The sequence below is a fragment of the Etheostoma cragini genome, chromosome 10 (assembly GCF_013103735.1).
Source record: "Etheostoma cragini isolate CJK2018 chromosome 10, CSU_Ecrag_1.0, whole genome shotgun sequence".
NCBI lineage: Eukaryota > Metazoa > Chordata > Actinopteri > Perciformes > Percidae > Etheostoma > Etheostoma cragini.
Window position 1 is genome coordinate 6,718,510 of NC_048416.1, and position 23,726 is coordinate 6,742,235.

A 23,726-nucleotide genomic window follows, 5' to 3' on the forward strand; every position below is an offset into this window, starting at 1 on the left:
GACCCCGGCCCGCCATCAGAGAAGGGAAAAGTTATGTGGCCCTCATTCGAAAAAGTTTGGGGACCTGAAGTGTACCGCTTGCACTGCGTCTGCTGTAACAATTACCTTCTGCTATGATCAGTGAACTGGCTACGCCAGCGTGATGTCCACGCGTACGTTAAAAACTAAAAAAGTTAACTAGTCTTCTAGAACTGTACGTGTCATGGTACGGAGCGTTTTACTTACCCGGTGTAGCCTTCCTGTTAGTGTCACACATTGTTCATTAATGTCTTTATATCTTATTCTACCCTTGTAAGTCAGGAGAGCGAGAATCCATTAAACCCTGACTACGTGTTACTGAGTAAGAAAGTTTCCTTTCTCATCTCATATCTGAGAAACGCAAAAGAAAAATATATAGCTACAGCATGTTTGAGCAAATACAATTGTCAAAAGCAAGATAAGGACGCATAATGTTGGACCGGTAGCACCCTGTGACAACAGCAGCCATATGCAGATTGATGTCACAGTAGACACAGACTCAGCTTAGGAGGGTAGAGGTCAGACAGCTGATCACAGCTACTGTAATTCCACAGTCTAAGTTGAGAGCAGTGTACCATGCTCTAATTAAGCCTGCCAAGAAACTGTGAGGACACTGACAAAAGTGTGTACTGCAATGAGGTCAGAAGTTCAGCTCAGGGAAAAGGTTAGCGAGTTATCCATCATCCAGGAAACCTTTAAGGACAATGATAATGTGGTGTGTCAAAGCCTGCTGCAAGCCACATTTTTAACAGTACATTAAATGTTTTCCATGATAAGTTGTCTAGATTCATACTGTGGCCCAGTAAGGAACAGATTCAAATTAGTTTACCCATGTGTTTCAAAAATAGAAGTTAAAGAAATACAGAGGTGACAAAAGTACTGAAGTTGAAGTGCAGATACGTGTGTTAAAAAATACTCTGGTAAAAGTAGAAGTACCGATTTAACATATTTACTTAAGTAAAAGTAGCAAATTACAGGCTTGGAAATGTACTTAAAGTCTAAAAGTAGAAGTAGCCTTGTGAATGCAAAACTACCTGGATCAATCATGTTGCTAGAGTGCATGCTGAGTAACTTCAGTGGGCATGGAAGACAGGCTCTTTACTGTATATGCTGTTGGCTACATTTAAATGGATGTCTGCAAATGGGCCTATAACAACACATATGTGATTAGTGTGACAGAGACTGGGACTCCAGGTTAACAAGATTCTGACTGAGGAGCAAGATATGAATTCAGTTGTGATTCTGTGAAAATTCACAGATCCGGTGAACTCTTTTTTAATCTTCCTCTTAACATTTAAAGGAATCTAAATTTACAGTATGTGTGTGTGCTCAAATATGGCTTCTGAAAAGAAATTAAAGGATAAAATATGAATTACCAAACAGACATCAATTAAAAAGTTTCCCATTCATTTGGAGTTCCCACGCACATTGGCCACTATCTCAGACATCTTTCTCAAAGTCAAAGTACTTTTATTGGTCTCCCTAAGGAGAAATTAGTTTTGGACATTGAGTAACTTACTTTTCTGCAAGACACAACAACAAGCACAGGGTTAAAAACAATTAAAAGACATATGTACAGTCAACATATGGGCTACTGAAGGGCCTGTGCAAATTGCAGATTTACGATTTTTTATACTAAATAAGATAAAAGCCAGGCCGAGGATGATGGGAATGTCTTGCTGCTTGTCTGCTGAATATGTGTATTTGCTGTTTTCTTCATTTCAATCATGTTGCCGTCCATGCTACTATGTGCTAACGTTAACGCCATCAAGCCACAATGATTTGCCGCAAATGAATGCCACCGTCTTGTAGTGCTGCGTCAAGTGCAACGTACAGTACTATATATATTCCCATCCGATTAGATGGAATTTGGTATTGATGACATGAACAACAATAAAAGTTACTCCAGTAAAATTATTTAAAACTTGTTGTGAGGACTAGATTAGGACTGTATTTAAAGCTGATTGTGGTTTCCAACTTGTCCCCAGGTGTGTCTGTTAGAACTCGGACGGAGACAACTTCTCTCTTTTGATGCTTCATTACTATCAAACAACAATACAAACATGGGCATGGGTAGTTCTGCTATGGCTGTGTGTGTGTGTGTGTGTGTGTGTGTGTGTGTGTGTGTTTGTGTGTGTTTGAGGTTCTGCAAAGAAAGAAATAACATTGTAAAGGCTACCATTAACAATGCATAGGAATCATATAAATGCTAGCAAATAATAACAATAAACCCAATATTAATTACATTATCTCAATGCAGTGTAACCGTAGCATGTAAATATTACAAATGTATGCAAGGGCTTTCAAAAATCACTATTAATTCTAATCAACAGCCAGGTGCAATCTAGCTAACAGGTGCAGAACACAAACAACTAAATCACTAGCTACCTCACTTTAAATTTGCAAGAACTATAGACCAATGCAACAACAGGCTTAAAGGAACACGGCAACTCATTAGGACTTTAGCTTATTCACCGTATCCCGCAGAGTTAAACAAGTCGATACATATCCTTCTCATCTCCGTGCGTGTTGTAAGTCTGTCTGACGCCCCCAGCCTTAGCTGAGCCTAGCAAAGATCCTGCAGATAACTGGTTCCAACTAGCTATTGCTCCCAAAAAGTGAAGAAATAACGCCAACAGGTTCCGATTTACATGTTGTGACTTGTATAGTCACAGGGTGTACAAATAACAAGGTCACATGAAACACAGCCTAGTTCTAACCACATTCTAACTGGGAACTACATTCTCAGAAAGGCGAAGGACCGGTACTTCTGATACTTGGGCAGAGTGATGAGAAGCCCGGTCACGGAGCAGAGAGTTTGCCTGGAGTTTGCTCAGAGTTGGAGTCAACAATTCCTAGATACTAAAAGCATAGTTGTGCTCTTTCAAGCTAGAATAAACTGAGTGGTGGTAGAGTAGGGTGACCAGATGTCTCCGGTTTCTGGGGACAGTCCCCGGTTTTGGTGACCTGTCCCCGGCTGGATCTGTCCCCGGAATTGTCCCCTCAGCTCAGTTTTACAAAAATAAAAACATTATGTGTTTTGGAGATATATACGCTTCTGAGCTGAAAATGTCCACCTTGCTAATGAATTGGATTCCACATATATACATTTCGGATTCTCCCCTCAACCTCAGTCTGCATTTTGTCTATCAGCTTCCAAAATGTGTAACTCATCATCTGTTTAATCTGGCTCAAAAGTATATTTTCTAGATCTTGGTTTGATACCAAGTAAAAATCCCCTGCCATTTTCCCAATCTCAGCCATGAGAACCAGTGTTGTTTGCTGCACATCGGAGTGTGAATGCGTGTGAGTGTTTATCTGATGAGCAGGTGGCACCTTGTACGCAGCCCCGGCCACAGTGTGTGAATGTGTGTGAATGGTGAATGTTTCCTGTATGATGTAAAAGCGCTTTGAGTAGTTGTTAAGACTAGAAAAGCGCTATATAAATACAGCACATTTATGTGATCACTACCCCAGTTACCGGTGCTTTGCCTTTCTGAGAAAATAGTTCCCAGTTAGTATATAAATATTTTGTCACTTTTTGGGAGCAATAGCTAATTGGAACCAGTTACCAGCAGGATCTTTGCTAGGCTAAGCTAATGCTGGGGCCGTCAGACATAGTTAGAGCACGCACAAAGATGAGAAGGATATGCATTGACTTACCTAACTCTGAGGGTAACAGTGAATAAGCTAAAGTCCCAATAAGTTGGCTTATTCCTTTAAATAAACTTACAACATAAATTCTAGGACTTACAGTTCTCAGGGACGCATACACACAATCTCAACTGATTATCCTCCGGACAGCTAGTCTCTTTTGCTTTTCTCCCACTTTTTCTCCTTGTGGCATGCAAGCCCACTCGCGGTGTGAGGCGCGTGTCCGCGCTATTCTCCAACGTGCACTCCCAATCACTCGTGATAGATGACCTTTTGTACAATACTAAAGTAATGAGCCAATTTTATAAAATGTAAGCAGTAGAAAGTACCGATATTTGTATATCTACTTGAATAGCAATCTACATGAGTAGAGTAATAAAGTATTTTTACTTTGTTACTTCCCATCTCTAAATTGTACATCCATAATAGACTGCTTTGAAACTTTCATTGAGAGACCTAAAAACTTGAGAGCCCAATCACAAACATATTTACAATATAAGCACCACAATACGGCCAAGTACTTAATATCAATATTTCCACAAGGAGTCATTTTGTTTGTCTCGTTGCTGGGGAGGGCGAGCTAGTGACCGGGACATTACGGAGAACTGTGGCTACCTGGAAAATCTGTTACCTGGTGATTTGGTCCTAGCAGATCAAGGGTTCACAGTAGGAGATGCTGTGGAATTGTAAAGTGTTCACCTGTTGAACGGGTGATTGGACTTGTGAGGAATATTAACACCATTTTACAAAGCACAATAGCCATTTCTCTCTGCCTGACTGCAACTCCAGGAGAGCTTACATCTGTTGACAAGATGGTCAGAGTGTGCTGTGCTCTGTGTAACATTTGCCAATCTGTTATCCCCTTACAATTGCATGAGTGTCAGTAACATTGTTTTCCTTAGTGTCACAATGGTAAACAATTGTGTCAAACTTAAATATTCTTTAATCTTTTTTTTTTTTGTACAAGGCTGTTACTTATGAGTTTGAAGTAAAACAGTTTTTTGTCTTGTTTACTTGTTTCTAAAACAAGTAGACTATCACAAAGTGTGTGTGTGTGCATATTGATAACAGCTGAAATTAGTTTAGAAACAAAATTTCATATTCACATTTTAGTGATGCTTACTGTACGTGGTCACATTGCGGTAAACAGATTTGCCACTTCGTGATGCAAGCTCTCGTGTTTTTTTCTTTGTCTGACTTCAAATTCAGATCATGTGTGTGAATATTTACACGTACAAGTTCCGATTTTATGTACTGCAAGTTCTCACATGGGGCTGCTCTGGCTCAGACAGTAACAGAGTTACAGCACACACGGGTATGGAAAGGGTATGTATCAACTTGTCTAACTCTGGGGATAGGGTGAACAAGCTAAAGTCCTAATAGGTTGGCGCGGTCCTCTAAATGAACTGACAACATACGTTATTGGCTTACAGTTCTCAAGGACGCACACACACAATCTCAACTAATTATCCTCCAGACAGCTAGTATTGTTTTCATTTCTCTCACTTTTTCCTCCTTGTGGAGTGTGTGGTGATTGAAATCAGGTAAGTTTCTAGAACAAACCGGAGCAGGAGGCCACGTACAAAATATAAATGGAATTTATTCAGTTTTTATAGAGATTAAAAACACTAGTAAAAAACAGCGAACCACACCAGCATGGACACAGTAGCAACTTTAAAAAAAAGTGAAAGAGATAAAGTGCAATGGCACCGGCGCAATCACTTGATATAAATAGCAAAATTTCACTGGAATAATTTAAAGGCTATTAATATGCGTTAGGACCCAATACACACAATAATAGAGCAATATAACAAAATACCATTGCACACCTTAAAACTCAAACATTAATCACATGCAGGGAATAATAAAAGGCAACATGTCAAACCACACTAGTCAGCAATAAGGGGTATCTAAAGCTATCGTTAAGCCTATAACCAGCCCTAAGATTGAGCGGCGCCTGTCAGCGATATTGCACTTTACCCTTTAATAATAATGATAATATTTCAAAAGAACAAAACAAACCCAACTAAGCAAAGAAAACAAGTTATAGAAATAAACGCCAGTTACTTTAAATGAATGTGGGACAAAACAATGACAGACAATATTGCACTTGACAGTCCTTCAACATTTAGGTTTCATTCAGACCCGCAACATACTTTAATGTCGTTATGACCGTTACTCTGCTCCAAGATTAAGCTTGTCTAAACATCTGAAATGTTTGGCCTGCGCACGTCGCATACACTCCGCTACCCTTTTCTAAACTGCGAGCCGAGAGAGAGGGAGCGCACATTACCTGTGTCCCTAAATAACCTCCGCCCTTCACAGGGCCATGACGTCACACCCATTACAATAGCTCCAATTTTCAAACGTCCCCGTCCCCGTGACAACTACAGCCATGGTCTAAACAACTCTTGTATGTTAATACCAACATGGGGCACTGGTGATGCTCTGTCTAGCTTGACTAGAGTTTGATTTACTGCCCTCGGAAGGTGGAAAGGGTTAGAATGCTTCCCTGCTCTGCTTCTCTGAGGCCGCTTCTGTACCACCACACCACTCCCCTGTCGCCACTACATTTGGATTACTGTCTAGGTCATCTCCCTGTCCATGATAAACTGATGGTGGGGTGCTTGAGCTACTTAAGTCTATGGTTTTGGTTTGACTAGCTAACTCCGGGACAGTAGGAGAGGGGGCCCTGACTTGCTGCTGCTCGGGCGCAACAGTGATTATGATCCCCTCAGAGTCATCATCAACTGTGTTAGGGTTCGACTGTGGATGTAGATCCGCTTGCAGTCCAGGGTCTGGAACAGGTTGAGTTTGTATCAACGGCACCTGGGTAATAGCACTCTAAGCTCCGACCTGTTAAGATTCTTTTCTGGACCAGCACAATCTCTGGGGCATATTTTGTAAACCCTTCCATCCTCATTCATATGTTTTACAACCACGTAGACAGTTGGATCCCAGGCGTCTTGAATTTTATGACAACCTGTAGGGTGATTTTTCCTATAGACAAGGGTTCCAGGGGCAAGCAGGGATGTTTCTGTTGGCTGGTAGTGTCTGTTTCTTTGTTCCGCAGCCCTCTGGAGCTGCTCCTTCACCCGAAGATAGACTGAGCTCAGACGATTTGTATGTTCATCCATCCAGTCCTGTGCCGAACTAGCCCTTCGTTCTTCCTCTGATGAGCCCAACAAGAAATCCACTGGCACTTGAGCTTTCTGGCCAAACATAAGTTCAAATGGGGAATAACCTGTGGGTTGGTGTTCCGTTGTGTTATAAGCATAGAGTACCTGAGGTAGGTATTGTGGCCATTTTCTTTTCTTTTCCTTTGGGAGGGTTCACAACAAGTCATGGAATGTTCGATTAAATCTTTCACATTGCCCATTTCCCTCTGGGTGGTGGGGGTGGTTCAGCTCTTTTCCACTCCATACAAATAGCAAAGTCTTTTCATGAGGTCCCCCTCAAAACTTCTCCCTTGATCGCTGTGGATTCGTTTTGGTACTCCATAAATGTAGAACCACTTCTCTGTCAGCACATGAGCCACTGTGCTCGCCCGCTGATCTAATGTTGGGTAAGCTTGTAAAAACTTAGAGAACACTTTCGTAACCACCAATACATTCTCCCGTCCATCATTGGCTTTATCCAAGAGGGTGAAATCGATGGCAATAACTTCCAAAGGTTTAGAAGCCACCAGACCCCCCTGAAGGTACGTACTTTTGGTTGTGTTTTTTCTTCTTTTCCAGTATGGCAAAAATATGCCAATCACTGGATCTGTGGCTTGTAAGGCAACTAGGTCAGCTTTTGGTCGTGATGGAAAAGCAGCTACAATTTGACAGGTGGCTGTGAAAGCATTGTTAACTTGAGAAGTGTTTTCCATTTGTTCATGGACTTCCTGTGGTACTTCATGCCAGGTAATATAGACAAGGTGTTCTGGGAAGGCAACTGGCGTGACAAAGCATCTGCATTATGATCAGCGGGTCCTGGTTGATATATGATTTCAAAGTCAAAGACTGCCAACTATGAGGCCCAGCGCTGTTCCACAGCTCCCAGTTTAGCCGACTGTAGATAGCTTAGGGGATTATTGTCTGTGAACACCACAAACGTATTCCCCAGCAGATACTCTCGAAATCTTTGGGTGACTGCCCATTTCAGTGCCAGAAATTCTAGCTTCCTGGAACTATAGTTGGACATATTCCTTTCTGTAGGTCTGAGGCCTCTGCTTGCAAATGCAATGGGGCAACGTTTTCCACCTTGATCTTGGGATAACACTGCTCCAAGTCCAGCGTAACTGGCATTGATTTCAAGGACAAAGGGTTTGCCAAAGTCAGCATATCCAAGAGCTGGTCAACAAACAAGCAACCTCTTGAGTGTTTGAAATGCATGTTCACACTCATTACTCCAGCTGTCACCAATGACACATTTCCCCAGGGCCTTGTGCTTTTTCTCGGTGCCCCCCATTTCAGCCACCAGCCGTTGGAGTGGAGCAGCAATCTTTGCAAAGCCTTCCACAAAGCGACGATAGTAGGAGGCAAACCCCAGGAATGATTGTAGCTCTTTGCAAGTAGAAGGTCTTGCCCCTTCGACTACTGCATTGATCTTTGAAGGGTCAGTGGAGACACCATCCGCTGAAATCACATGGCCCAAGTAACTGACCTCAGATTAGAAAAAGTGACATTTCTGTAACTTTAACTTCAGCTTGTGTTCTTTAAGACGGGTCACTACAAGGTCAAGACGTTGGAGGTGCTGGTCAAAGGATGAGGAGAAGATAACAATGTTGTCTAGGTACAACAGTAGAGACTGAAAACTCTCCATCAACCTTTGGAAGGTACTGGGGGCATTACATGGACCAAATGGCATCTGATTAAACTCAAAGAGTCCAAAAGGTGTGCAAAAGGCAGTCTTTGCTTTGTCCTTTTCTGCCATTCCTCAATCCGAGGCAGAGGAAAACCATCCTTTCTTGTCTTAGCATTAAGCAACCTGTACTCCACACATAGCCTGATTTCTCCATTTTTTTTAAAGACCACCACAATTGGAGAGGAATCCTACATCTCGGACGTACCACACCTCTATCCAACAGCTCCTGCATATGGGTTTTGACTTGTTCATACTGTGATGGGGACAGTCTGCGGTAACGTTGCCGCACTGGGGCATCATCCAATAAAGGAATCTCATGCTCCACCAAGGTAGTAGATCCCAGGTCACCCTCTCCCTGACTGAAAACTGTGCTATGTTTCTGCAAGACTGTCAGTCATTGTTGTGTCTGTGCGGAGGAAAGGTTAGGCCATGACAAGCTGGAGAGATCAAGGGCAGGGGGAGTCTGAGCAGTCACTTGCTAAATCACTGCTACCATGCTCTGATTCTCTGTCTCCTCAACAAAAACTGTGTTTTCCGATTGCAGCGGGTCAACCATGTGCAGTTCACCTAGCAGTGTGTGGGGCGGTAGCCAAACATCTTCACTATCCACATTGACTACAGGGATTTCAATACGTTCCTGATGGACAGCAAGAAGGGCTGAAGACACAAGGATGCCAGCCGGAAGCAAATTCCCAGTGACCAGGGTTTCAAGGAATACTGAGGGGAGAGTGAGGTTGGCAGCAGTGGGACAGCCAGTGCAAAGAGCGGTTGCCTGCCAATCGGAAGGTTGGTGGTTTGATCCCCGCCGCTGCAGTCATTGTCGAAGTGTCGTTGGGCAAGACACTGAACCCCGAGTTGCCCCCGGTGCTGCGCATCAGAGTGTGATGCGAATGTGTGAATGTTTACCTGATGGGTGGCACCTTGTACGGCAGCCCCGGCCACAGTGTATGAATTTGTGTGAATGGTGAATGTCTCCTGTAGATGTAAAAGCGCTTTTGAGCAGTTGTTAAGACTGTAAAAGCGCTATATAAATACAGCACATTTACATTTTAACAGCAGCCAATGATGTTCATTCCAAAGAGGCCAGGTACAGTTTCTTCTTGTGGTCTGGACTCACCCAGTTGGTCCTCTACAACTAACATGCCCCTTTGTGTCAGGGTCAGCGACATCAAGCTCCATGTAACCTTTATAGGGAATGTGCAGTCCATTGGCAGCCTTAAGACGAAGCCAGCAACATTTCTTCAGCGGCCCAATGCCCATTGACTTGAAGTGTTTCTCAAAAAACTTTCCCTGATCGTTGTTACCATTGAGCCGGTATCCAATAAACAGGGTACCAAAACACCACCCATGCTGATTTCCACAACAGGACAGTCTCCAATTAGTTCTGAGGGATCTTCCATTTGATCTTCAGGTGAGCCCATGAGACCCTTTTCTGGTGCCGGGCTCTCTGCACCAGAAGGGTCTAGTTTTCCGACGGCTGGGAGTCAAGGCCCCCCCCCCCCACCTGACTGTGTACCCGAGCTTCACGGCCAGACCCTACCTCGGACTAAGGGTCTGCTAGGTTAACCCTACAAAACCTGGCAATATGGACGGCTTTATTACAGCTGAGACCAATTAACGAGATAAAGTGCAATAACACCTGCGCAAACACTTGATATAAATAGCAAAATTTCACTGGAATAATTTATTAATAAGTCTATTAATATGCGTTAATACACACAAAAAGAGCAATATAACAAAATACCACTGCACACCTTAAAACTCAAACATTAATCCCAGGCAGGGAATAATAAAAGGCAACACGTCACTAGTAAGCAATAAGGGGTCTCTAAAGTTATCACTAAGCCTATAACCAACCCTAAGATTGAGCTGCACCCGTCAGCGATATTGCACTTTACCCTTTAATAATGATGATAATATTTCAAAAGAACAAAACAGACCAAACTAAGCAAAGAAAACAAGTTATAGAAATAAAGGCCCCTTACTTTAAATGAATGTGGGGAAAAAACAATGACAGACATTATTGCACTTGCAGACAGTCCTTCAAGTAATTTAGGTTTCATTCAGACCCGCAGCGTGATTTTAATGTTGTTATGACCGTTACTCTTCTCCAAGATTAAGCCTGTCTAAACTTCTGAAATGTTTGGCCTGCACGCGTCGCATACACTCCGCTACCCTTCCTGAACTGCAAGCCGAGAGAGAGGGAGCGCACATTACCTGTGTCCCTAAATAACCTCCGCCCTTCACAGGGGCGTCACACCCATTACACGTGTGTGCCCGCTTGCGGTGTGAGGCGCGTGTCTGCGCTATTCTCCAAGGTGCAGGCGGCCAATTGGAAGGTTGATGGTTTGTTGCCTAGCCCTGCAGACCCAAGTTTCCTTTGGCAAGACACTGAACTCCGACTTTCCCCCGATGCTGCGTATACCGGGGTGTACCATCGAAGTATGGTGAATTCAACTACCACCTGGTTGTTCCCGCTGGGTGAGTCCCAGAGTTTCTGGCTTACTATCATGTCAGTCCATTTGGATGACACTTAGGAAGGATGAAGACCATCCTGAAGATCCTGGAAGTGGCATGGTGGCCAACAATTTGCAAGGAGGTTTGGAACCATGTGCGGGGTTGCCCTACCTGTCAACAGTACAGTACAAGGGTTCAACTGACAAGCCAGCGGGACTACTCCAGTCAACAGAGGTCAGGGCACCGGTGGAGATGATAGGAGTGGACTTTATGGGCCCCCTTCCTCTCAACAAAGCCCGGAATTCAGTTCTTATGGTGGTTGTCGACTACTACAGCAAGTGGGTGGAGCTGTTTGCTTTGAAAGATGCCAAGACACCGAAGGTCTGCAAGATCCTGAAGAACGACATCTTCAATCGATGGGAGGTACCTACCTTTCTCGTGTCTGACCGAGGGCCCCAATTCACTAGTTGCTTATTTGCTAGCCTCTGTGAATCTTGGGGCATTACCCAAAAGCTTACCATGGCATACCATCCACAGACTAATCTGACAGAGAGGGTCAATTGAACCCTGAAGACCATGATTGCTTCATTTGTGGGGGAACGCCATCAGCATCGGGATCGGTGGCTGCCCGAAGTCCGGTTGGCTATCAATACAGCCGTGCATGAGACTACTGGCGTGTACCCTGCGGCATTGGCTTTAGGACGCAACCTTTAAGGCCCCAAGGGGGGCGATGTATCGGGGGGGGGGCGATGTAATGGTCACCCATACTATCTTCATGTGCAGCTTTATGTGATGGGGAACATGCATTATATGTATTTGTTTTTTTGCTGTCACTTGTAGAAAGTAATAAGCTGTGTTATCGGAGGCCTGAGCTGTTAACACAGATTGTTTAGATACTGATATTTGTATACAATTTTCCCTTATGAGTGGTTTGTTGTAGGCGGGGGTATAAAGGAGACGGGGTTGTGACGTAATGGGGGATCAGCTGATCGATCGGAGGGAGAGAGACTTTGGAGATCAACGGGAGAGGCGGTAACGATTGGAGAGGGCTCTGGTTTTCGCAGGCCTGCCAGATGGGATACACCGCGGGATAAAAAGTTTATTTTTTTTAAGTGGATTATCAATTGGAAGTTACTCTGGACTACTGCATCAACCCTTCTACTAACCGGACTTGGCGAGGTCGCGTAAGTTACTTGTGCAACACTTTTTGACTGCGGCGTCTCGCCACGCTTCACCCGGCATTTTTGTTTGTGATCGTGGTTTGTTTTCAAAGGAGGAGGAATTGTGTTTATCCGGATTATTTAAATTAATTTAACAAACTTTTGAACTGCAGGACATTGTTTTTTTTTTGTGGAGGGGTTTAAATGTGCGGGATTGTTTATGGTTGTCTTGAATATGTTTCTATGAAGGAGTACTTGTTTTGTTTCAAAACACTTTGTGAAACTCATATCTATGTTTTCCTTTGTCTGTGGACAGGATTATTACTCTCACTTAACGGTATTTAAAGGGGTTGTGGTGGATGACATAGTTGCGGTTTGATTGAGTAGCAGAGGTAGGTCGTATATAACCTTTTTTATAGATATCATTTCCTTATTTTTATGCGTTGTACTTTTCCTTTGTCAGTGTGTTATCTGATGAGTGGCACCTTGTACGGCAGCCTCGCCCACAGTGTGTGAATGGTGAATGGTTCCTGTACTATGTAAAAGCGCTTTAAATAGTCGTTAAGACTAGAAAAGCACAGTCCATTTACATCATTATCTACAAGCTCTCTCATTAAAATGTGAACATGTCTATGATTTACCAGGTGTAGCATTTTGACACTTTAAAAAAACTTTTGATTTACCGGCTTATAAACAGAGGCTTCACAAACATGCAAGCACTGTTGTATACAGTCATGGTCAAAAGTTTTGAGAATGACACAAATATGAATTTTTACAAAGTTTGCCGGCTTAATTTTTATGTTGGCAATTTGCATGTACTCCAAAATGTTATGTAGAGTGATCAGATGAACTGCAATTAATTACAAAGTCCCTCCTTTGAAAAAAAAAGAACTTAATCTTAAAAAACATTTCCACTGCATTTTGGCCCTGCCACTAAAGGACCAGCTGAAAACATGTTAGTGATAATCTCGTTAACACAGGTGAAAGTGTTGATGAGGATCCGGCTTGAAATCACTCTGTCATGCTAGTTGAGTTACAATAACAGACTGGAAGCTTTAAAAAGGAGGGTGGCGCTTGAAATAATTGTTCTTCCTCTGTTAACCATGGTTACCTGCAGAGAAACACGTGCTGTCATCATTGCTTTGCACAAAAAGGGCTTCACAGGCAAAGATATAGCTGCTAGTAAGATTGCACCTAAATCAACCATTTATCGGATCATCAAGAACTTCAAGGAGAGAGGTTCAGTTGTGGTGAAGAAGGCTTCAGGGCGTCCAAGAAAGTCCAGCAAGCGCCAGTCTCCTAAAGAATGGCAGCAGGTGGGTTTGAGTGCATCTGCGCACGCACAGTGAGGCGAAGACTTTTGGAGGATGGCCTGGTGTCAAGACGGGCAGCAAAGAAGCCAGTTCTCTCCAGGAAAAACATCAGGGACAGATTATTATTCTGCAAAAAGTACAGTGATTGGACTGCTGAGGACTGGGGCAAAGTCATTTTCTCAGATGAATCCCCTTTCCGATTGTTTGGGGTATCCGGAAAAAAGCTTGTCAGGAGAAGACAAGGTGAGCGCTAGCATTAGTCCCGTGTCATGCCAACAGTGAAGCATCCTGAGACCATTCATGTGTGGGGTTGCTTCTCAGCCAAGAGAGTGGGCTCACTCACATTTTGCCTAAAAACACAGCCATGAATAAAGAATGGTACCAAATCATCCTCCGAGAACAACTTCTCCCAACAATCCAAAAACAGTTTGGAGACCAACAATGCCTTTTCCAGCATGATGAAGCACCTTGCCACAAGGCCAAAGTGATAACCAAGTGGCTCAGGGAACAAAACATCAACATTTTGGGTCCATGGCCAGGAAACTCCCCAGACCTTAATCCCATTGAGAACTTGTGGTCAATCTTCAAGAGGCGGGTGGACAAACAAAAACCCACAAATTACGACAAACTTCGAGCATTGATTATGCAAGAATGGACTGCCATCAGTCAGGATGTGGCCCAGAAGTTAATTGACAGCATGCCAGGGCGAATTGCAGAGGTCTTGAAAAAGAAGGGTCAACACTGCAAATATTGACTCTTTGCACAAACTGAATGTAATAGTCAATAAAAGCATTTGACACTTAAGAAATGCTTGTGATTATGATTCAGTATACCGTAGTAACATCTAACAAAAAATATCTAGGCTACAAACACGGAATGAGATAACTTTGTGAAATCCAATCCTTGTGTCATTCTCCATACTTTTTACCACGACTGTACACGGTATAAGCCTTAGAAGAAACTAGACCAATTAATCTCTCTTTATGCATGGTTGTCTTGCACAGTAGGCATATGCATAGCTCTTCTACAAAACGGTTCTGTTATTGATGTACCTTGTTACCTCAGTGGAGAACCACGAAGCACGGGTTTAGCAAATTCTGTTGACCAAGGGGCCGGTGTGGCTGCTCGGGCTGCCTCACTGAAAAACTGACACTGTGACTCCACCTGCCCTCTGATCCAACCAATCTCTAGATATACTTTGCTCCCTGGTCTCTTCCTCGACTATCACACTGGGGGAAAAGTTAGTGACACATGACTATTTAGAGATTAACCTACCACTGAAGTGTATAGATTGATTAAAACTGATTAAATTTAAGAAAATCATCCATAGGAGCACTTTCAAAATGGAAAGGTTTTATTTATTTCACCTGAACTGATGGAAATATTAAGAGTTTTACCAAAACACAGCTTGATAATTATGGATATTACACAAGGAGAATGTTTATATTGTTTACCTGTTGCTTTGTTAGATGTAGATCATCAAAGACGTTGGTACTCTCAACCAGCAGCAAGAAAAAGCCCATCTGATAGGCCGGGTGCTTGTGTACAATCTGGAAAGACGAGTTGGCTAGTCCAGGTGCATTACTATTGGGATGTACCTCTGTGAGATAGAGCGAAACAGAAAAAGTACATTTAAGTGACTATACAAAGTATCCAGACTATTTAAAGAGACCAAAGAAAAGATTAAAGTTAAATATTGTAGTCCTGTAGTATATACTCATTATAATTAGCCCATGTGTTTGTTTCCCTCCTGCCATAACTAAGATGAGTTGTATTAGTGTATTATAGTGTATACGTATTATGTGCAAGCCACAAAAGAGATTCAGTAACTCTAGGTAGCAGAGCATCTTACCTGTGGGACAGCCCTCAAGGATAGAGAGCATGGCACTCTTATATGTTTGGACTCCTGTAGTTCACTATTATGAAGCGCCTCAAATAATGCCTGGCAGTCTTTATCTGATGGTCTGATACCAAGAAAACCAGGAGCTTGATCTTGGCGACTTAAACATGGCTCTTGTTTATGAGAGAAAGTGATGTTGCAGATCTCTTCATATGGTACCCCTCTGACAAAGTTCATACTTGTCTGAGCCACAAGCACCTGGTTTCTCGGTGCAATCCTGCCTGTTTTTAATATCAACAGCAGCCAACACAGAGTTCAGAAGAGCTGCTGCATGAGAGCAGATGTCTCCAAGGCCTGCCTTGCGGGTGCAATGAGCCATACGTTAAGGTAACCAGATTTCTCAGACCAAATCCGGGGACATTTTAAGCTCAGAAGCGTATCTACCTCCAAAATACTGCTCCTTCATACTCCACTCCACTACACCTCAGAGGTGAATGTTTCAAGATAAAAAGTCCTAATATTTCAAGATAAAAAGTCCTAATATTTCAAGATAAAAAGCCCTAATATCCCTAATATTTCAAGATAGTGCTTTATTGCTTCAGGTTTGTTTCGGCAACAATAAAAACTATTGAGGAAATATTTTCCTTTGACATTGATGCAGTATTAAACGAGATCCCTGCAGTTGGCAGCAGAGAAACAAGCTACAATGTAAGTTAATAGGATACTTGTCCAGCTTCTACTTATGTACATCAAAGTGCTCGTTTTGCTACTGAAAGACTCAGATTAATATGGTAAGTGTCTGACAACGTTATGGAAAGGATTTTTAAGGAGGTTGACTTAAAGATTAAGATCCTTTAAAAAAATTGCATTCACTAAACCCAACAGACTCCATGTAAATAAACGGTAATTTTAGCATTTTAAAATGCGGCATTCTAAAACATTTCTGAGCAGCGCTGGCCCTGGCTGTCTTGAGCCTGCGTGTGTTTGGGTGTGCGACTATTGGCTACGTTTAGTCAATGTTTTTCTTTCTTTCATTCCAATTTAGGGTCTGTCAGTCATAGTGAAAACCAGGGAAATTTCTGGGGACTTTGATCCAGGGATGTGTTGGGGGTCAAAGAAAGGTTTTGTGAATGCTTCACCTTAAGTTTGAAACACAAACTGAGAATTATAACTTCAGCAATATAGCCAGAGTAATTAATGATGTTTAAATTCAACAAAGAGTTTTAAATGATCTAAGATTCCTAACTGTTTTCTACATTATGTTTTCACTAGCAAACATCAGGTCAGTTTTAAAAAATGAAATACCATTGACATTTGTTAAATATTATACTAGCATTGACCTAGCTAGCTTTGCCGCCTAGCTAGCACCACGTAGCAAATTAGTAGAGGAACACATTCTGGTTTTGGCTAAATATTTCTAAAGCCATATTTTTATAGAGGCAACATACATATCTCTGCTACAAATGTGCACTGGAAGTTTGTTAGTAGGACCTACCATTGTTAAACACTTGTTAAAAAGTTGTATTTAACACAAATAATTCAATAGCATGGTGCTATAAAACACTATAAAAACACTTCTGTCATGGTTGGGGTCCAGCTGGCCATGAGTATTATTTTTTCCCTGCCTTTTTCTCCTGTTCTGTTTTCTGTTCTTGTTTCTCCCTTTTCCTCCCCCTCGCTTGTCCGAAGCCAGCTGATTGCCTACACCTGCCGCCAGACTGCCAGCAGAAATCATCTCCTCCACAAGTGCTCATCGTCACCCGCGCCCGCCAATCACACCTGCCCGCAATCTTCATCAGCCACAGCATATCTACCCCGGTCCTGCTCTCATTCTTCACCTGATTGTTGCTTCAGCTACTCCGGTGAAACTTTGTCGGTGTATGACCCTAGAGTTTTCTTTATGCCTCCCATGTACTTAACTTTTCTGTGTTTCCCTTCTATTCATCCCTCCCCCCGGTCAGCTGGCTTCGGACCCCGGACCCTCTCCCTCCCGGCTTCTAGGGCCAGCGTCTCCGTCAGCCACTCATCTCCAGCATCCACTCCTCTCCTCGTGACTGCATCTCCTCCTGGCTCCCCAGCTGTGGCTCCTCGGTCCCCAACCGCTTCTCTTGGTTCCAGTTTTCTCACCTGTCCTCCGCTTCAGCGTCTTACGTCCACCTCCTCCTCCCCCCCTCTCTCTCTCTCCCCTCAATAATTACAATAAACCTGTTCTTTGTGAGCTGTGCAATTGAGTCTGCCCTTCTGTCCCGTAACAACTTCCTTACTAAACTCTGCATAATATACAGTAGTTTAATTTATTGGCCTATAAAACACATTACCCTTAGTGTGGGAATATATTTGTTAATTTGCAGTCTTTTTTGTAAAAAGGAAATAAACGAACATGTTAAAATGTGTAAATATATTTTTCTTTATTTTTCAATTCAGCAAGACATTTAAACCGTTGTGTGGCCTATGTGTAAACCTTTAAATAAAATAATTACTGGTGTGCATGCACATTTAGAATATAACAAATATTTATTACATAAACTCATTCTTTCATTTAAAAGGTTTCATTTAGACTTTTCATTTACTCGTTTCTTTAAAACATTTAACCTTTTAAAAAAACTGTAGGCTACTCATTTTTTAAAAACATTTAAAACGTATTCATTCTTTCATTTAAAGGTTTCAATTAGACCAGTGCATACTGATTTCTTTACATTATTATACCAAAAAGAAAACTGTGTAGGCTACTCATTTTTTTTTTTATATTTAAGAACTCAGAGTCACGTGTTTGATTATTCCTCATCACACATGACACACATGGTACTCATTCCCCTCCGTAAATGGGACCGCCCATCACAGAACACACACCACCAATTTTCCCCCTGGGCCAGACGCAGCACAAGGTTCGCTACAAAAAACACACTCATCATTAAAGAGAGAGATACTTGGGATTTTATCTCCTCTCTAACTGCCTCTATCCTGGGCGAGTCGGTGAGGATGGTTCTTACTACCTGCTTTCTGGGATTGGCCACAGCCTTTTGTGAGAAGGGCTAAACGAGTGAATGAATTGAGGGAGTGCAGATGAGTCTGACATTGTGACAGAAGGACCATGAGTGAGTGCAAAGGGGCCTGGCATTAAAGGCAGAAGTGCCTGGCATTGTGGCAGGGGGGGGGGGGGGGGGGGGGGGGGGGGGGGGGGGGGGGGGGGGGGGGGGTGCGCCAATGAGTGAGTGAAGTAGAGGTTGGATCTGGCCTGTCAGTGACATACACCACAGAAAAGTCCTCCTCATAAAAACCTTCTGGTCTGTAGAGCCAGATGCCACTGCATCTGAACCCTGATGTGATGTTCGCCAGTGTTAGTGCCTAAGGAAACGCTTTGGAAATGTTGCCAGGAAGATCATAGATGTTGGCGTTTCTCCCAGGGTTGGCCTTCATCCATCAACCCAAGTGGGTGTTGACCCTACATTTGAAAGACCAAAAAGGACTTGGTCTGGGAATTTAGGTTTAAGGGATATGTTGTGAGTTCTGATCTGTTGTTTAAGCTTCTCAAATGTGCGTGTTCATGTGGAACACAACATTGTTCTTCATTTCCTATCCATTTCTGGTAAATTGGATACATGTCGCAAACTTTAAATCTTAAAATGGTTACATGGAACTGAAGGGGGCCTACAACGTCCAAAGAAGGTCAAGCAAGTCATTAATAAACTGCAAGATTTGAACTCCAAAATAGTATCTTATGAAAGAACATGAGGGGCGAGTCAGGAGGAGGTGGCGGGGCAATGTATATACTTCAACATTTTCTTCCCGAGCAAAAGGAGTTATGACTCTTATTCACGAATCTGTCCCATTTTTTGTAAATAATGTCATCAAGGATGGGAGGGGTAGATATTTGATAATTCAAGGCTCTTTGCTATCGGAAAAAATTAACCTTGTTAATGGTCCTAACACAAATGATTCTGGGTTCTGGATTCTTTCAAAACTTGTTCCTCTCACTTTCATCGTTGCAAGGGCGCTTTGTTATCGCAGGAGATTTTAACTGTACTCTTATTCCAGAAACACCTGTAGAACAACTATACAGACGTTTATGAAAACTCTTAGACTGGTAGATATCTTCAGGGAACTCCAACAACAATCCAGAGCCTATTCATTTTATTCAGCAACAATTCAGACGTACTTGCGAATAGATTATTTTTTAATTTCATCAGAATTAATATCCAAAATTCAAGATTGTACGTATGGAAACATAGTGATCTCAGATCATGCTCCATGCTGTTTAACTTACTGTGATAAGAATCTTGCCAGGGATCCTCCTAGATGGCAATTTCAGCATAAATGGTTGCAGGACGAAGACTTTGTTAAATATATAGAAATACAAATTGATGAATACTTTCTGTTGAACACCAACCAAACAACAGCATGCATCAGATGGGAGGCCTTTAAAGCGTTTATTAGAAGTCATATTATTAGCTTTACAGGCAATAAGTCCAAAGAAGCCAAGGCTGAAAGGCAGCACCTAGAAAATAACATAAAGAACATTCAGGAGAGGGAAACACAGGATAAAACTCTAATAGATCCAAGGGATATTAATGATGCTTTTAAGGATTACTATCAGAAATTATATGACTCTGAAGGAAAGTTAGACCAAGAGGAACTAAACAAGTTTTTGGATAGATTACATATCCCGGTCATTGCAGAGGAGAGTAGAGTAGACTTAAATATAGAAATAAATAAAGAGGAATTGGCACAGGCCATTAATGGAATGAAACCTGGTAAACAACCAGGACCCGATGGTATTCCCATCAACCTTTACAAAAAATGTAAGGACAAATTGCTCTCTCCCCTTTTAGAAATGTTCATGGAGTCATTTAAAAATGGCACATTGCCTCCATCTTTAAATCAGGCTCTAATTATTCAGCTGCCAAAACCGGGTAAACCTCCTAATAAATGTGAAAACTTGAGACCCATCAGTCTACTTAATTCTGATCTCAAAATCATCAGTAAACTTTTGGCATTACAAATCCAAAGAATCTTACCAGATATAATAAACAAAGATCAAAATGGGTTTGTAGTTGGGAGGCAAGGATATCACAATATTGGAAGGGTCCTGAATATTATTTCGTCCAAAAAGAATGCTAATGACACAGCTATTCTTTCAGTAGACGCGGAGAAAGCTTTTGATAGAATCGAATGGCCCTATCTTTTTAGCATATTGGAAAAACTGAATCGCGGTAACAACTTTATTAAATGGGTTAAAATGTTATATAGTAATCCAACTGCAGAAATAGTATCAAACAAAATATTCTCAAAGGCGATCCAAATTAGGAAGGGTTGTTGCCAGGGATGCCCTCTCTCTCCCTTACTATTTACACTAGCAATCGAGCCCTTGGCGTCAGCTATTCGTCTCCATCCACGAATCTCTGGGATCATGGTGGGACCCACAGAGCACAGAATTTCTCTATTCGCCGACAATGTTATTTTATATCTAACAGATCTGGAAAATTCAATACCGGCGGTGATGGAAGTGATCCAGGAATTTGGGAGAATCTCAGGCTACAAAGTATATAATACAAAATCCTCTGTTATGGTATTAAATGTTGGTGAAAGGATTACCCCCCTTAGTGAGATTAACTAATTTAAAGTAGTGGAACATTTTGTTTATTTGGGTGTTCAGATTTTCCAAGAACTACAACAGGTGATCAAATCCAATTACGAACTCATAATGTAAACAATAGCTGCGTCAATCGACGGCTGGACATCTCTACCTATTTCTATACTGGGAAGAGTTAATGTCCTGAAAATGAATATACTTCCAAAGCTATTGTACTTTTTCAAAAGCATCCCTCTGCCGCCCTCTCCTGAATTATTCATCTGGTTGAAAAAAAAATCGTAGGTTTTGTGTGGAATAACGGAAGATCAAGGCTTCGCCTCTCATTGCTTTATTTACCATTTGATAGAGGGGGATTAAAGTGCCCCAACTCTAAACTTTACTATTGGGCCACTCAATTAAGGACTATTATGTTCTATTTTACAGATAAAGATAAGCCTCATTGGGTAGAAAGGGAATCCCACAATCTAAGTTTAGCTCTCCCACTGTTCATATACTCTGACACATCGAAGAAGATACAGAAACACACTACTAATGCCATCCTTAAGAACATGATAAAAATTTGTCATGATGTTAGAAAATACCTCGGGTTGACAAACGATATATCCCAATTTAGCCCTATATGGGGTAATCAGTTATTTCCTCCAGGTAGAGCTGATGGAACCTTTAAACTATGGGCACTGCAAGGTTTAAAAAGTATTGGTGACCTTTACTCATTAAATTCTGATATATTTCTGTCATTTCGAGAGCTACAAACCAAATTTCAGTTGGATAAAAAGCATTATTTCAAATTTCTCCAGATAAGAAGCTTTGTTAAAGCAAATCACAACAGTCTTAATAAGCCCCCTCTTACGATACAAAAAGATAACGATTCGGAATGAATCAAGGGAAGGCATCATTTCAGATTTTTATAATGTGCTGATCTCTAACTCACTAGAGAACTCAAATAATAAGCTAATAAACTGGAATTTGGACCTATCAGCAAACATTAGTGAACAGGACTGGCAAAGGGCCTGCACTAAAGCTCATTCAATATCCATAAATAGCCGCTTTAGAATTCTACAATATAAATGGCTAATGCGTATATATGTTACGCCTGTACAAATAAATAAATACAATAATAACACCCCAGATCTTTGTGTAAAATGTAATTCTAAAGGGACTTTAATACATTACATGTGGGAATGCAAACACATGAAAGCATTTTGGACAGAGGTGAAAGATATAATTGAAAAATGTTTAAAAGAAGTTTCACTGGATCCTAAATTGTTCCTGTTAGCCCTATACCCTGGAGAACAAGACTTTAGTAAATCAGAACGTACTTTTATATATATAAGCTCGTTGGCAGCAAAACAATGTATTGCTTTGGCCTGGAAAAATGTCAGTAGGCCTAGTGCCACACAATGGCTTAAACAAATGTTGTCTAATTTGCCATAAGAAAAAATAAAATATTAGGAAATCCAAACGGTACCTTTTTGAAAGGATTTGGGGACCTTTTATTAATTTTGTTAGGGACGTAGACCTGACAGAAGATTTGTTTGAGTACTGATGTACTGGAACCTGTGGTGCGCCATGTTGTATAGATGTCTACATTCATGTCTGACCAATTTGTAACCTGCTTGAACACCTGTTTCTGTGTTGTTGTTTTTTAAATTGTTCCTCCTTTATTTCCCTGTTTTTATTTCTCTGATTTAAGGAAAATAATTACTGTCATCTAACAATTACAAAGAGAACTTATTCTGATATTTACATGTTTGTGTTTCCAAATGAAAAAATCTCAATAAAATATATATTGGTAAAAAAAAAAAAAAGAGACCAAAAAACAGTGAGATCAAGGGGACACAGTTTGTGGGTGCAGTGTGGAGGAAATGTAAGCAGGACTATGCACTGTTCTTTACAATACTGCATTGCGGTAGCACTTTGGACTCAAGGGATGGTTTTGCATGGTGACGAAGGAACTCTACAAACTCCTCCTTCTGCATCCACCCTAAGCCGTTTGCCACGCCAATTGAAGCAGGTGGTCCCTCAATGATGAAGTGTGCATGAAACCTCTTAAGGGGTAAAACAAAAAAGGGTGAAATTGAATTTCATTTATGGCTACAGCAACAGTCACCAGTGTACCCCTCTCACCTGATGTCAATGTCCCTATCTGCTTCTATCCTTTCAGGCCGAAGATCTTCTCCGGTGCTTGGACTGTGGTTATTCCTTTTTCATCCTTATTCCAAACCTCACTTCCTGAGAAAGAATGGCCTTCACACATGTCTGTAAATTCTGAAACAGTAAATAGATTAATTGCTTTTACTTTTGTTTCACAAAAATTAATCATGAATATGACTAGTTATTAATTATAAACATATATAAATATTTATTAAAATCATTAAAACCAACCTTTTATAACTGGGAAGTAATATGAACCTTAATTTAAGGTCAGATCATAAGGCCTGCCTCTCTTGGGCTCAGCATGTAGCACTTTCCTGATGAAGTAGTCTCAACTTCTTCTCATCCTCAGTTGAAAAAACCTTCCTGTGGCTTGAATAACCCATGGTTGGCAATGGTGGGTTGCCACCATGCAGCTCCTGCATCCTTTTTTTTTGCTAACAAATTGTTGTAGCATGGCAGATGACATAAATACCCGCTGCACCCCTAACTGAACTTCCTCTCTCTACATTACTGCCTGCCAGACAGAGCACCTATTAGGGGTGATCCGAGTATCCGGCTGAAACGAGTATCCGGTACGGATAAAGCACTTTTGCCGAGTACAAGTATTCAATCCGTACTCGGATTGAATACAACTCCTCAACTGGCCGCGCAGCGTTCTGTGATAATCACAGCGACCCCCCCCCCCGCCT